The sequence below is a fragment of the Malus domestica genome, chromosome 02 (genome assembly GCF_042453785.1).
Source record: "Malus domestica chromosome 02, GDT2T_hap1".
Classification (NCBI taxonomy): Eukaryota; Viridiplantae; Streptophyta; class Magnoliopsida; order Rosales; family Rosaceae; genus Malus; species Malus domestica.
The window spans coordinates 16,739,562-16,750,070 of NC_091662.1; positions in this window are offsets into that span (position 1 = coordinate 16,739,562).

Genomic DNA, 10,509 nt, shown 5'->3' on the forward strand with positions numbered 1-10,509 from the left:
CACCCGTGGCGAGGTCCATGGTGCCTTCACCACGGCCCGAGCCGTGCCATCCAAGGCTCACGACACCAAGGCCACGGCCTAAGCCGTGCCATCCAAGTTTGCACGGGCCCGGGCCCAAGCCTCGCATTCACATGCATCACATACTAAGCAGCCTGCTTCCGTCAAGCAGCCCACTCCCGTGGCCCAGCCTGCTCTCGCGGCCCGGCCTGCTTCTGCCGAGAAGCCTGCTCTCATGACCCAGCCTGCTCCTGCCGAGTAGCCTGCTCTCGTGACCCAGCCTGCTCCCGACGAGCAGCCCACTCCCGTGGTCCAGCCTGCTCCCGTCGAGCAGCCCACTCCCGTGGCCCAGCCTGCTCCCGTCGAGTAGCCCACTCTCACGGCCTAACCTGTTCCTACCGAGCAGCCTGCTCTCGTGACCCAGCCTGCTCTCGACGAGCAGCCTACTCCCGTGGCCCAGCCAACTCCAATCGAGCAGCCCACTCTCACAGCCCAGCCTGCTCTCGTGGCCCAACCTGTTCCAGTGGCTTTCCAAGCAGCCCAAGTCTGCTCAAGACTATCTAAACCATCTGGACCTACCATCGAGCGAGGGCATTCTCACCACATTTTTTCGCAGATTTGACATTTCCCAACTCAAACCTCGCGCTCGGAGTCTACCACCCTTCCACTGCCCAAGGAGGCGCATTCCTTCCAAGCTCTTCCAATCCAAATGGCGAACAACACTTGTCTCGACAAGTCGTAGAGTTGACGAGCGCCCTTGCACAACAGACAATCTTGGTGAATCAACTTTTGCAACGCATTGGGATCCAACGTGCCCCGGACGAGGTATCTCGAAGTAGGACAAGGGCAAACGAACCTTTCCAGCAGCGTCACAGCAAATAGCCACCCGACCAGCCACGAGCCAAACGTTCGGGCAGTGTACATTACCGATTGGGCCCTCGAGATAGCGTATACTCCCGTCTTAGCGCACGGAGGAGCGTGCACTCTCGATTAGGCCCACAGATGAACATACATTCACGGTTGGGGTCACACTCCGATAGTCAACATGAGCAACTTTCCATGCAAAGTGTTCATTCGCGGCTAAGCCCACAAGGAACATCATCCACCTCACATCAGAGTAGGCAGCACGATGGACGAAGACAAGCAGTCACTCAATCCAGCTCAAGTTCAACCAGCAGCCTGCGAAGAACTCGCTCGCCTGCTAGGAACGCACCACATGCACTGCATCCGCGGCATAGATGAGCCAAACACATGGAAGAGCAGCTTAGACCAGCAAGTTATGGATGGGGGCAATCGATAGCTCCGCGCCCCCAACAAAGGCAAATTCAGAAAGAAGTAGAGAGACTCTTGACTTGGGGATTGCACGATTTCCAACGGAACGAGGTCATCGATGAGGTACTACGACGGAACATGACCAAAATAAGCAGGTCACCCTTCATGGACGAGATCGAGCAGGCAGAGCCTCTACGCGAGTTCAGCATGCCACATTTCACATCTTTCAAAGGGGATGAAGACCTGGAGAGACACTTAAAGTGCTACCAAAGCATAATGATCCTTTATCGAAACAACGATGATCCCATATGCAAGATATTCGCCACCACTTTACAAGGCGAGGCGCAAGATTGGTTCTACACCCTACGCCATAATCCATCCGGAATCTCTACAAACTTTCTTTGGTTTTCACCAAAGAATATTCATCCTATCGCTCGATCAAAAAGAAGTCTGACCATTTATTCGACGTCAAGAAGAACCCAAAGGAGTCGCTTCGCGACTATGTGAGGAGGTTCAAAGTAGAGTAGGCAAGGATAGTCGGATGCAACAACTCGATAGCTAGAGCAGCCTTCCAAAAAGAACTTCCAGTAGACCACCCGCTATTCGAAAAATTGATCATGAAAGAAAATCTAACTCTAGCAGACTCTTTCACTCTGGCAGAGAAGCATGCACTTTGGGAAGAGGCTCGCCAATGCACATTCAAAGACTTGAAGAAGTACTTGACGTCACATCCCTACTATCCAAACCGGAAGTAGCTGAGGACTTATTCACATGTTTGACGGTATCTAGACCAGCAATAAGCTCTATCATCATGCGAGAAAAGTTGGGGGCCCGACTACCTGTATTCCACATTTTAAAAGCTCTAATCGATGCTATCAGTTGTATTCTACAGTTTAAAATCTCTCATTGATGTTATCAGGAATTCAAAAGCTAACTTCGATGATAGTTGTTGTAACCTAAAAACTCAAACTTTACCTTCAAACGCACGCACGCAATCATCATCATGATGCACTATTCCACCGAATCCTGACGAACGCAGCAACTAGGCCCAAAAGACACGCCAAGGGTAGACGAACAGTGGAAGGAACACTCAAAAGAAAGTTTTATCCTCGTCGTCCTAGAAGATTCTACATAAAAGCAACATGTACCGGCAGTTGAGCACTACCTTCTGCTGCGCGTCACACGGCCTTAACCAACCTTTGCTCCATTATTCAGCTTTAGAGTGGCCTAATACCAGAAATTAAGCATTTCCTGCTACATGTAACATGGCCCCAGCCCCACGGCTCCCTACCGTGCCTTCACACCTAGCTTTGACAACGCAACAGAGCGGCCCAACGGCGCCCCGAAGGCAGCCGAGCACACTTTAGCTGTACCTGCTCCCTCAATGGAGATTTCTGGCATTTGCATATCGATGACGTAATACTTAGAGAAAGTACGCAAGCAGCTTGAGGCATTTCAGACTTAAACTCTCACTCAAGTTCCCCAGGCAGACAACGCTCATGCAGACGTACTAGCCGGCCTAGGCTCCACACTCGATCACCAACTTAAAACGCTCTATTCCGGTGGAATATCTTAACAAAGCATAGAGATTGAGCTAGCAACCTAAGTGTCATAGCATTCTCATCCAAAGATCCCACACCGGACCACATATCTGCTGCCTAACGCCTCCCGACAATTTGAAAGTTTTAAGATCAATCCACGAAGGTGTATGTGGAAACCACTCCGGAGGCCAATCCTTAGCATAGAAGGCTCTTAACGCAGGCTACTATTGGCCTACCATGCACCAAGATGCTAAGGAGTTAGTACAAAAGTGCCTTAAGAATATGGCATCTAGCAGCACATGTCCACGTCGAGATATCCTCAAAGCAATGGGCAGGCCGAAATATCCAACAAGACGATTTTCGACTGCCTCAAAAAATCCCTCACTAGCAAGAAGGGAAAATGGCTAAACAAACTCCTCAGATGTTTATGGGCATATCGCACCACCAAAAGATGAACAACCAAACAGTAAGAAGATGGCCACAAGTTTAGATCTGGTAGAGGGGAAGCGTGAACAAACCATCACTTGAATCGTAGCCTACCAGTAGCAACTCCTCCCTAGCTACAATAAAAGGGCCAAGATCCGGCAGTTTCAACCCAAAGATCTAGTCCTAAGAAAAGCCTTCATCACTGCCCACGGAGAAGGCTTAAAAAAGATCAATCCCATCTAGGAAGGTTCGTACAAGATCAACATAGTAGGTGGCAAGAGTAATTACACCCTCGCCACTATGAAACGGCAAAAAGATTGAAAAGCAGTGGATGGCCTACAATCTGAAGAAGTACCATGTGTGACCTCCGGCTACAGCAAAACCCGAAGACTTAAGAAGCTCGACGGGCACCATCTCACAAGCCGAGGACTATCAAGTTGTTATGCAGTTCCTACCTTACAGCTAAGTTCTCGTTCGTTTCACTCATTTTTTTTAATGAGGAATTCAGAAGTAATCATAACTTGGCTCGGCTGCATGCTTACAATAACTGATCACTCATGCACTTCAAAAGAATACTGCACCCTACTTAAGGACTCATCGCAGGAATTGCGCCCCCCCCGAGGGACCAACCATACTCTCCAATACGAGAGGGTAAGCTTAGATAACTGAAGGATTTTGGGTCTCTTGGCCTAATCCGTGAGGAACCGGACCCTAGAGACGGAGGGGGCACATTATGCAGTATGCCCTACAGACGGCTGCCCTGGAACCCTAAAGCTGCTACCGAGTGCACTAAGGTAGCCTACGGATTCTGGAAGATTGCCTACGGCTTGCCCTTCGAGCAGTAAAATTCCACTAGATTTATACAACCGCACATTCTTGTGAAAGATTAAACGAGCTAGCACGCATATATGAAGTTTTATCCACTGCCGACATGCTACGTAGTCGATAAGCTTCACCTCTGCCAAGAGCGGAACAACCTACACCAAGTCCTAAAGTGTTGTGATACTTGCTACACAACTTACGGAATTGAAGAAAGTCAAGTTAACAACCTAGTGGTTACGCGGGCTTGTCTGCTTCTGTAAGTAAAGCATCCGGCTGCCAACCCTATGGCTAACAACTTTGCAAAGTTCTACACCAACACCTACGGCTGCATAGGCTACGCGTGCTTGTCTGCTTATAAAAAAGTAGCATGCTTGCCACTGGTCTATCAAGTCTAAAGGTTAGGGCATGAACAAAAGAAGCGAAGATGAAGAAAAGTGAAGGAAAACATGTTTATAAACAACTAGCAAAGGCCGAAGGAGTTCAAGCAAAACGAGAGCTACAAGAAAAAACAAATAAAATCCTAAAGGCTACCTAGAAGACTATAGCAGCTTGGACATCCCACGACTACTCGGTCGCCACACCTTCAACAGCCGCGACGTTCTTAGCAGCGGTATCATCCGGCGCTTCACCCTCGGCTGCCCCAGCCTGGGCACTAACTTCTCCAACTACTTCACCAATAGAAGCCTCAAAAGTAAAATCAAGCAAGTCTTCCGGAGAAATAGAGAAGGTCTCGAAACCCCGAGCCCAGCCTTTTCACCTTTCAGTTGCACATCCTCCTCAAGCAGACTAACATGGATACTCTGCAGCTCATCCACTTCCTTCTTCAGACTTTCGTTGATCTTCAGTACACCTTGAAGTTCCAACACTTGGGGTTCAAGCTTATCGACGATTCTCTTGAAGTGGATCACTTGATTATAAACAGCAATCAACTTTTCATCCTTTGCATAAGCAGCGAAACGAAGCTCAGAAACTACATACTCAAGATCTTGAATCTGAGGTATATAACATCCAATCTCCTTTTCTGCACTTTTATGCTTAACTTGGATCGCGTCAAGCCTAGTCTTCAAGTCAACGATCTTTTGGCGAGCGGTCCAAGCTGCAAAGAAGTTGGGGCAGAAATATTAGACCCCTTCAAAGCAACGAGCTCAGAATCTGCCATAGTATTTGCCGTCTCCTTAGCAACCTTGCTATATCTGCATCATAGCAAGCATAATAGTCCTTCTATATTGGGTCGTATGCTTTGCAAACGAGCTTGGGCAAACACCTTTCTGACACCATCAACAAACTTGGCATAAACGTCCATGTTTTCAAGAGATCTGGTTTCAAAAGCACATAGATCTCAGCAGCCTCCCCAGAAGCAGGCTTAGTGGTTTTCTCATAGCTGCCTACGCGAATAGTCTCCTCATTCCCAGCAGGCGAATCAGTCTCAGCAGCATAAGGAATGGGCCTTGACGCCACTTTAGCAGTAGAGTCCACCTTATCGCTCTTCATAATAGCAAACCTCTTCAAAGGTGAACCATACTTAGCTCCCAACAGACGTCTTGGTACAAAATTCAACACTAGGGGCATGATAGGACCTTTATGCTGAACAATCCTATCAGTAATCGTACTAGCCATTCTTGACATGGCAGGCGCCACATGCTCAGATCTAGCAGCCTGATTTTTTGTCCCTTTGGAAAAACTCAAGTCAATCACAAGCCTGGAGGCAGTCGGCGAACCCGCGCGAGCGAAAGAAATCTTTGGTTTTTTCTCAGCCGGCATCTCTTTAGTAGGCAAGGAAGATCATTTTTCCCACCTTCACTTGCAGCAGGATCCACAACAGTGATTGGACGAGCCAATGCATCCGCCTTGATCCTATTCACCTCCTATTTTGGGAGCAGCCTATGATTCTCCTGACGAAGAGAGTTAAAGTAGCAAACGCCATTCGTGGTACCTAGCAGGGGAGTTCAACCCAACATTCCAGCAGCTCATGAGGCCCGCAACCTCTTCATTTCTCTCAATCACCGGCCTAGCTCGCGTCATGTCCAAAAGCCTAAAAGGACATGAGCCATGTGACTCGCCTAGTACTATGCCTCAGCGCCACAATCTGCGGCTCCAGCCACACAAACTGCCCTTGGTTCTAGCCAAGTCGAGCAGCTTAAAACAGTGGTTCCTGCCACAATACCTCATCGGCCCATGTCGAGCCGACTCCTGGCCCATGCCAGCCGACGTGCCGCACCACCCTGACGGTTGCCTCTCGGTAGCACCATCCAAGAAGAAGATAAGGAAAATTAATTTTTTCTTACCTCAGTGCAGCACGAAGAAGACGAAGAAAGCAACGAAAGACGGTTTTTTGCACGGGCAAGATGTAGAAGATTGCTAGAGGAGGGGGAACAAATATCCTCTAAGCTTTCTCTCTCTTGTAGGGTAGAATAAATCTCTCTCCAGATTTTATTTAACAACCCACTTAAGGTGGACTTAAATAGGTTTTGAGAGAAATTTATTTCTCTTTCCTAAAAGGATCTAATTTCACATTAAAGAGGGAATCTACATCAAAATAGGAAGCAGTTCTAAGTTTCCTAGAGCAATAAGATCTCTACACCTGTTGCCCTTTCCTACGAGCAGCCCAGCAGGTGTGGGGGCATTTGTGGAGCCAAAAATAATCACAAGGCGACATGTGGATTTTTTAGTAAAAGAGGACCAAACTACCCTTGAAGCATACCGGGATTCCTACACGCGAGCAGCTAAAAAAAGCTTCAAAAAGGTAACAATTCAATATTCATCTCATCAAATCCCGTAACCTCCAAAATATTTATTCCAAAATTATATTAATTGGTTAATTAATGGATTAATTACCCAATTAATCCATTAAACATCAATTAAAACATCCAAATAACCACAATATATATCCTACTCAATCCCAAAACTAGTGATTGACCGGCCACCCCCTTTCTCCCTAGCTTTTCATACTTTTTTCCATTTTATTACCCTATTTACCCAACTATTCAATTTTGTAACCTCCTATTTATTTCTTTTATACTTAATTAGCCAATAAATTGGCTAATTAAGCCAAAACTATAACCACCAAAACCCATTAGTGGCCGGCCACACCTTGGGAAAATTGGGCAAAGCCTAACCCTATAAATAGACACCCATTCTCACCAAAAAGCTATTCCAACACTTTGGCAAAAATCCCAAAATTCCCTAAACACTCTTTCTCTCTAAATTCTAACTTTGGCATCGGAGGTTCTTCGGCCAAAGCCCCCCCATTCATTGTGGGCGTGTGAGGCTCTTGGCCTTAACCTAAGGTGTTAATTGTTTTGTAGGTGCAAAATTGTCCAAGATCAAAGAGGAAGAAATTTGCATCCACAATACACATATCGACATTGATATCGGTTACATGCTGCGAGAACATATTTGCATAATGTAGACACCAAATTGACATTCATATATCAATATCTCAATGATGTCATATCAACATGAGTTCTGAACTTGGTTCTTTTCCAAAACCAATTGAGAATAAGAGGAGTGACTTTTTATAATGTCTTGCAAGGTTTCTTTTCTTACATGAGACAACACTCCACTACCTCACAATATTGACATCTCATATGAACATGCTCTAGCTAAAGTGGAGGTAGATACATACACACACAAACCATTATGGACCATACACATAATTGCCTCTTGGACCAACACACGAACAAGAAGTGATGAGATCGGTTGCATGTGGTTCTCACTCAATCCCACTCTGTGAGTGAAGTGTTTTTTCTATGGGGCAGTCAATACATTTGGTTCACATTGTGGGAAAGTTCAAACAATGTAGATTTTTTGAAGCAAAAGAAAATTGGTCACGTCGCAGGGTATGATTAAAAAAGCTGCACTACAAAAGATGATGTGGTTGTATCCAGGGTACCGCACATATCACCTCATATTTGTTGACATTTCACTTCACCAGGGAAGAAACCAAAATAAAACCCATGATAGTTAACGCTGAATTGGGTTAATTAGCTCATATCGAGAATGGAGAGCGTAACTTTCTGTACAAGTACAGGGTCAAGTATTAAGTTGTGGATAGAGTTTAATTTACAATGGCAAAGGAATATGCTTTTTGGATGAAAGATAAGTGGGAGTTCGATAAAATTATAATTCAGTTAAATAATAAAATCTTTCGGTCTCAACTTGACTCAATTTGTTAAGATAATAATCTTGTAAAATGCATAAGATAATATTTTTTTTTTAAATCCTTTAAGGTCTAGAGATTTTATAAAATAATAGTTGATGAAATACGTGAAAGAAATAACACATAAAAATCATAATTATTGTAGAGAAAAAAATAATCAAGAAAATTATAGAGGCGACACATGGACTTTTGGGTGAAAAAGACAAAATTACCCTCGAGGCACACCGGGATTCTCACGCGCATGCAGTGGACAATAACGGCTCAATCAAGGAAGAGTCAAAGGTGATCAAAATGATATTTATTCAAAACCCTCTCGTCACTCCTCATCAAATCCTTACTCAAAATGTAACTCCCAATTATCATATTTGAATTAGGATTGATTACCGTTCAATTTCTCCACCAAAAAGCTAAGTTCATTCTCTCCTTAAAATTCCCTAAACACTTTCTCTCTCAAATTCTAATTTTGACATCATAGATCTTTGGCCAAAGCCCCCCCCCCCCACCCCCATTTATTGTGAGCGCGTGAGGCTTTTGACCTTAATCTTAGGTGTTATTGTTTTGCAGGTGCATTTTCGTCAAATGAGAAGAAGGCGGAATTTGCATCCACAAATTGGTGCTTTCATTGAGAGTCTTGATTCACACAAGAAGATTCTCGCATTCAACGTTTCTAATTTTTTTCGTTCATTCATAGATTTTCCCACACGTTCATACTACTAGATTTTTTTATATAAATTCTTTGAATAGCCCTAGGGAAGAAATAGGATGACTGAAAAATTATGAAACAACAACAAAAGGCACTCCTTACAAATTTGGGTTTTAACCCACTCGACGGATCGCGAAGCAACAACGGATGCAACCACCCACTGCATCAGAGAATCTTCCTATATATGGTCTCATTTCTCCGCCAAAAAGCTAAGTTCATTCTCTCCCAAAAATTCCCTAAACACTTTCTCTCTCAAATTCTAACTTTGGCATTAGAGAATCTTTGGCCAAAGCCCCCCCCATTCATCGTGGGCACGTGAGACTCTTGTTATTGTTTTGCAGGTGCATTTTCGTTAAAGGAGAAGAAGGCAGAATTTGCATCCACAAATTGGTGCTTTCATTGAAAGTCTTGATTCACACGCTCGAAGAAGATTCTCGCATTCAACGTTTCTAATTTTTTTTGTTCATTCATAGATTTTCCCACACATTCATACTACTAGAATTTTTTTTTTTTATAAATTCTTTGAATAGCCCTGGGGAAGATATATGATGACTGAAAAATTATGAAACAACAACAAAAAGAGCTCCCTGCAAATATGGGTTTTAACCCACTTGACAGATCACGGAGCAACAACGGCTGCAACCACCCACTGCCACTGTTGTGGCCCAATCAACAATTGGATCAATTTTTGTAGCCAATCAAAACCCAGCCCGTGTTGGTGTAACTTGCAATCCAATTCCAAAAACAGCCCAAGCTTGAAGGCCCATGGAAAGACCTCTACAGCAGCCTTTATGGCGCTGCCCAAGCCATAGTGCAGCCAAGCCGAGATGTCGAGCGAACTCGCTCAGCCTCTAGGATCAGCCCCTAGCGGCCCACTTTGCGCAAAGCTTAGCGTGCCCAATCCAGCAAGCAACGCAGACCTCCTCACGCGCAGCCCGGCAACGGTTGCAGTAGCAGCCTACATGGAAGTAGCCCATTTCAGCAGCTTTTCAGGCCCAATCTGCGCACACTCCAGCACCCCAGCAGGTTAACCCGCGTGCCCTGACTCGGATCCGTGCCTCATTACGTCTGGGCCAACCTATTTTTTGGTGATCCGGACCCATTTTTTTAATGTTTTTTTTTACCTATTTTATGTAAATTTGGCATATTTTAGCTTAAATCTCACGCCTGAAGTCCATTACACTTCCACCACTCAAAGAGACGCATACCGTCCAAGCTCTTCCAACCCAAATGGCGAACAGCACTAGTCTTGACAAGTCATAAAGTTGACAAGCACCCACGTGTAGCAAAAGACCTTGGTGAATTAGCTATTGCAGTGTACCGAGATGTAGCGTGCCTCAGACGAGGTGTCCCGAAGTAGGACAAGGGCAAACAACGAGCCTCTCCAGCAGCGCCCTGGCAAGCAGCTCATCGACCAGCCACGAACTGACCATTCGGGCATTGTACATTCTCGACTGGGTCCCCGAGATAGCGTATACTCTCGTCTTAGCGCGCGGAGGAACGTGCACTTTCGGTTAGGTGCACGGACAAGCATACACTCACGCTTGGGTCCATACTCTGATAATCAACATGAGCAACCTTCCAAACAA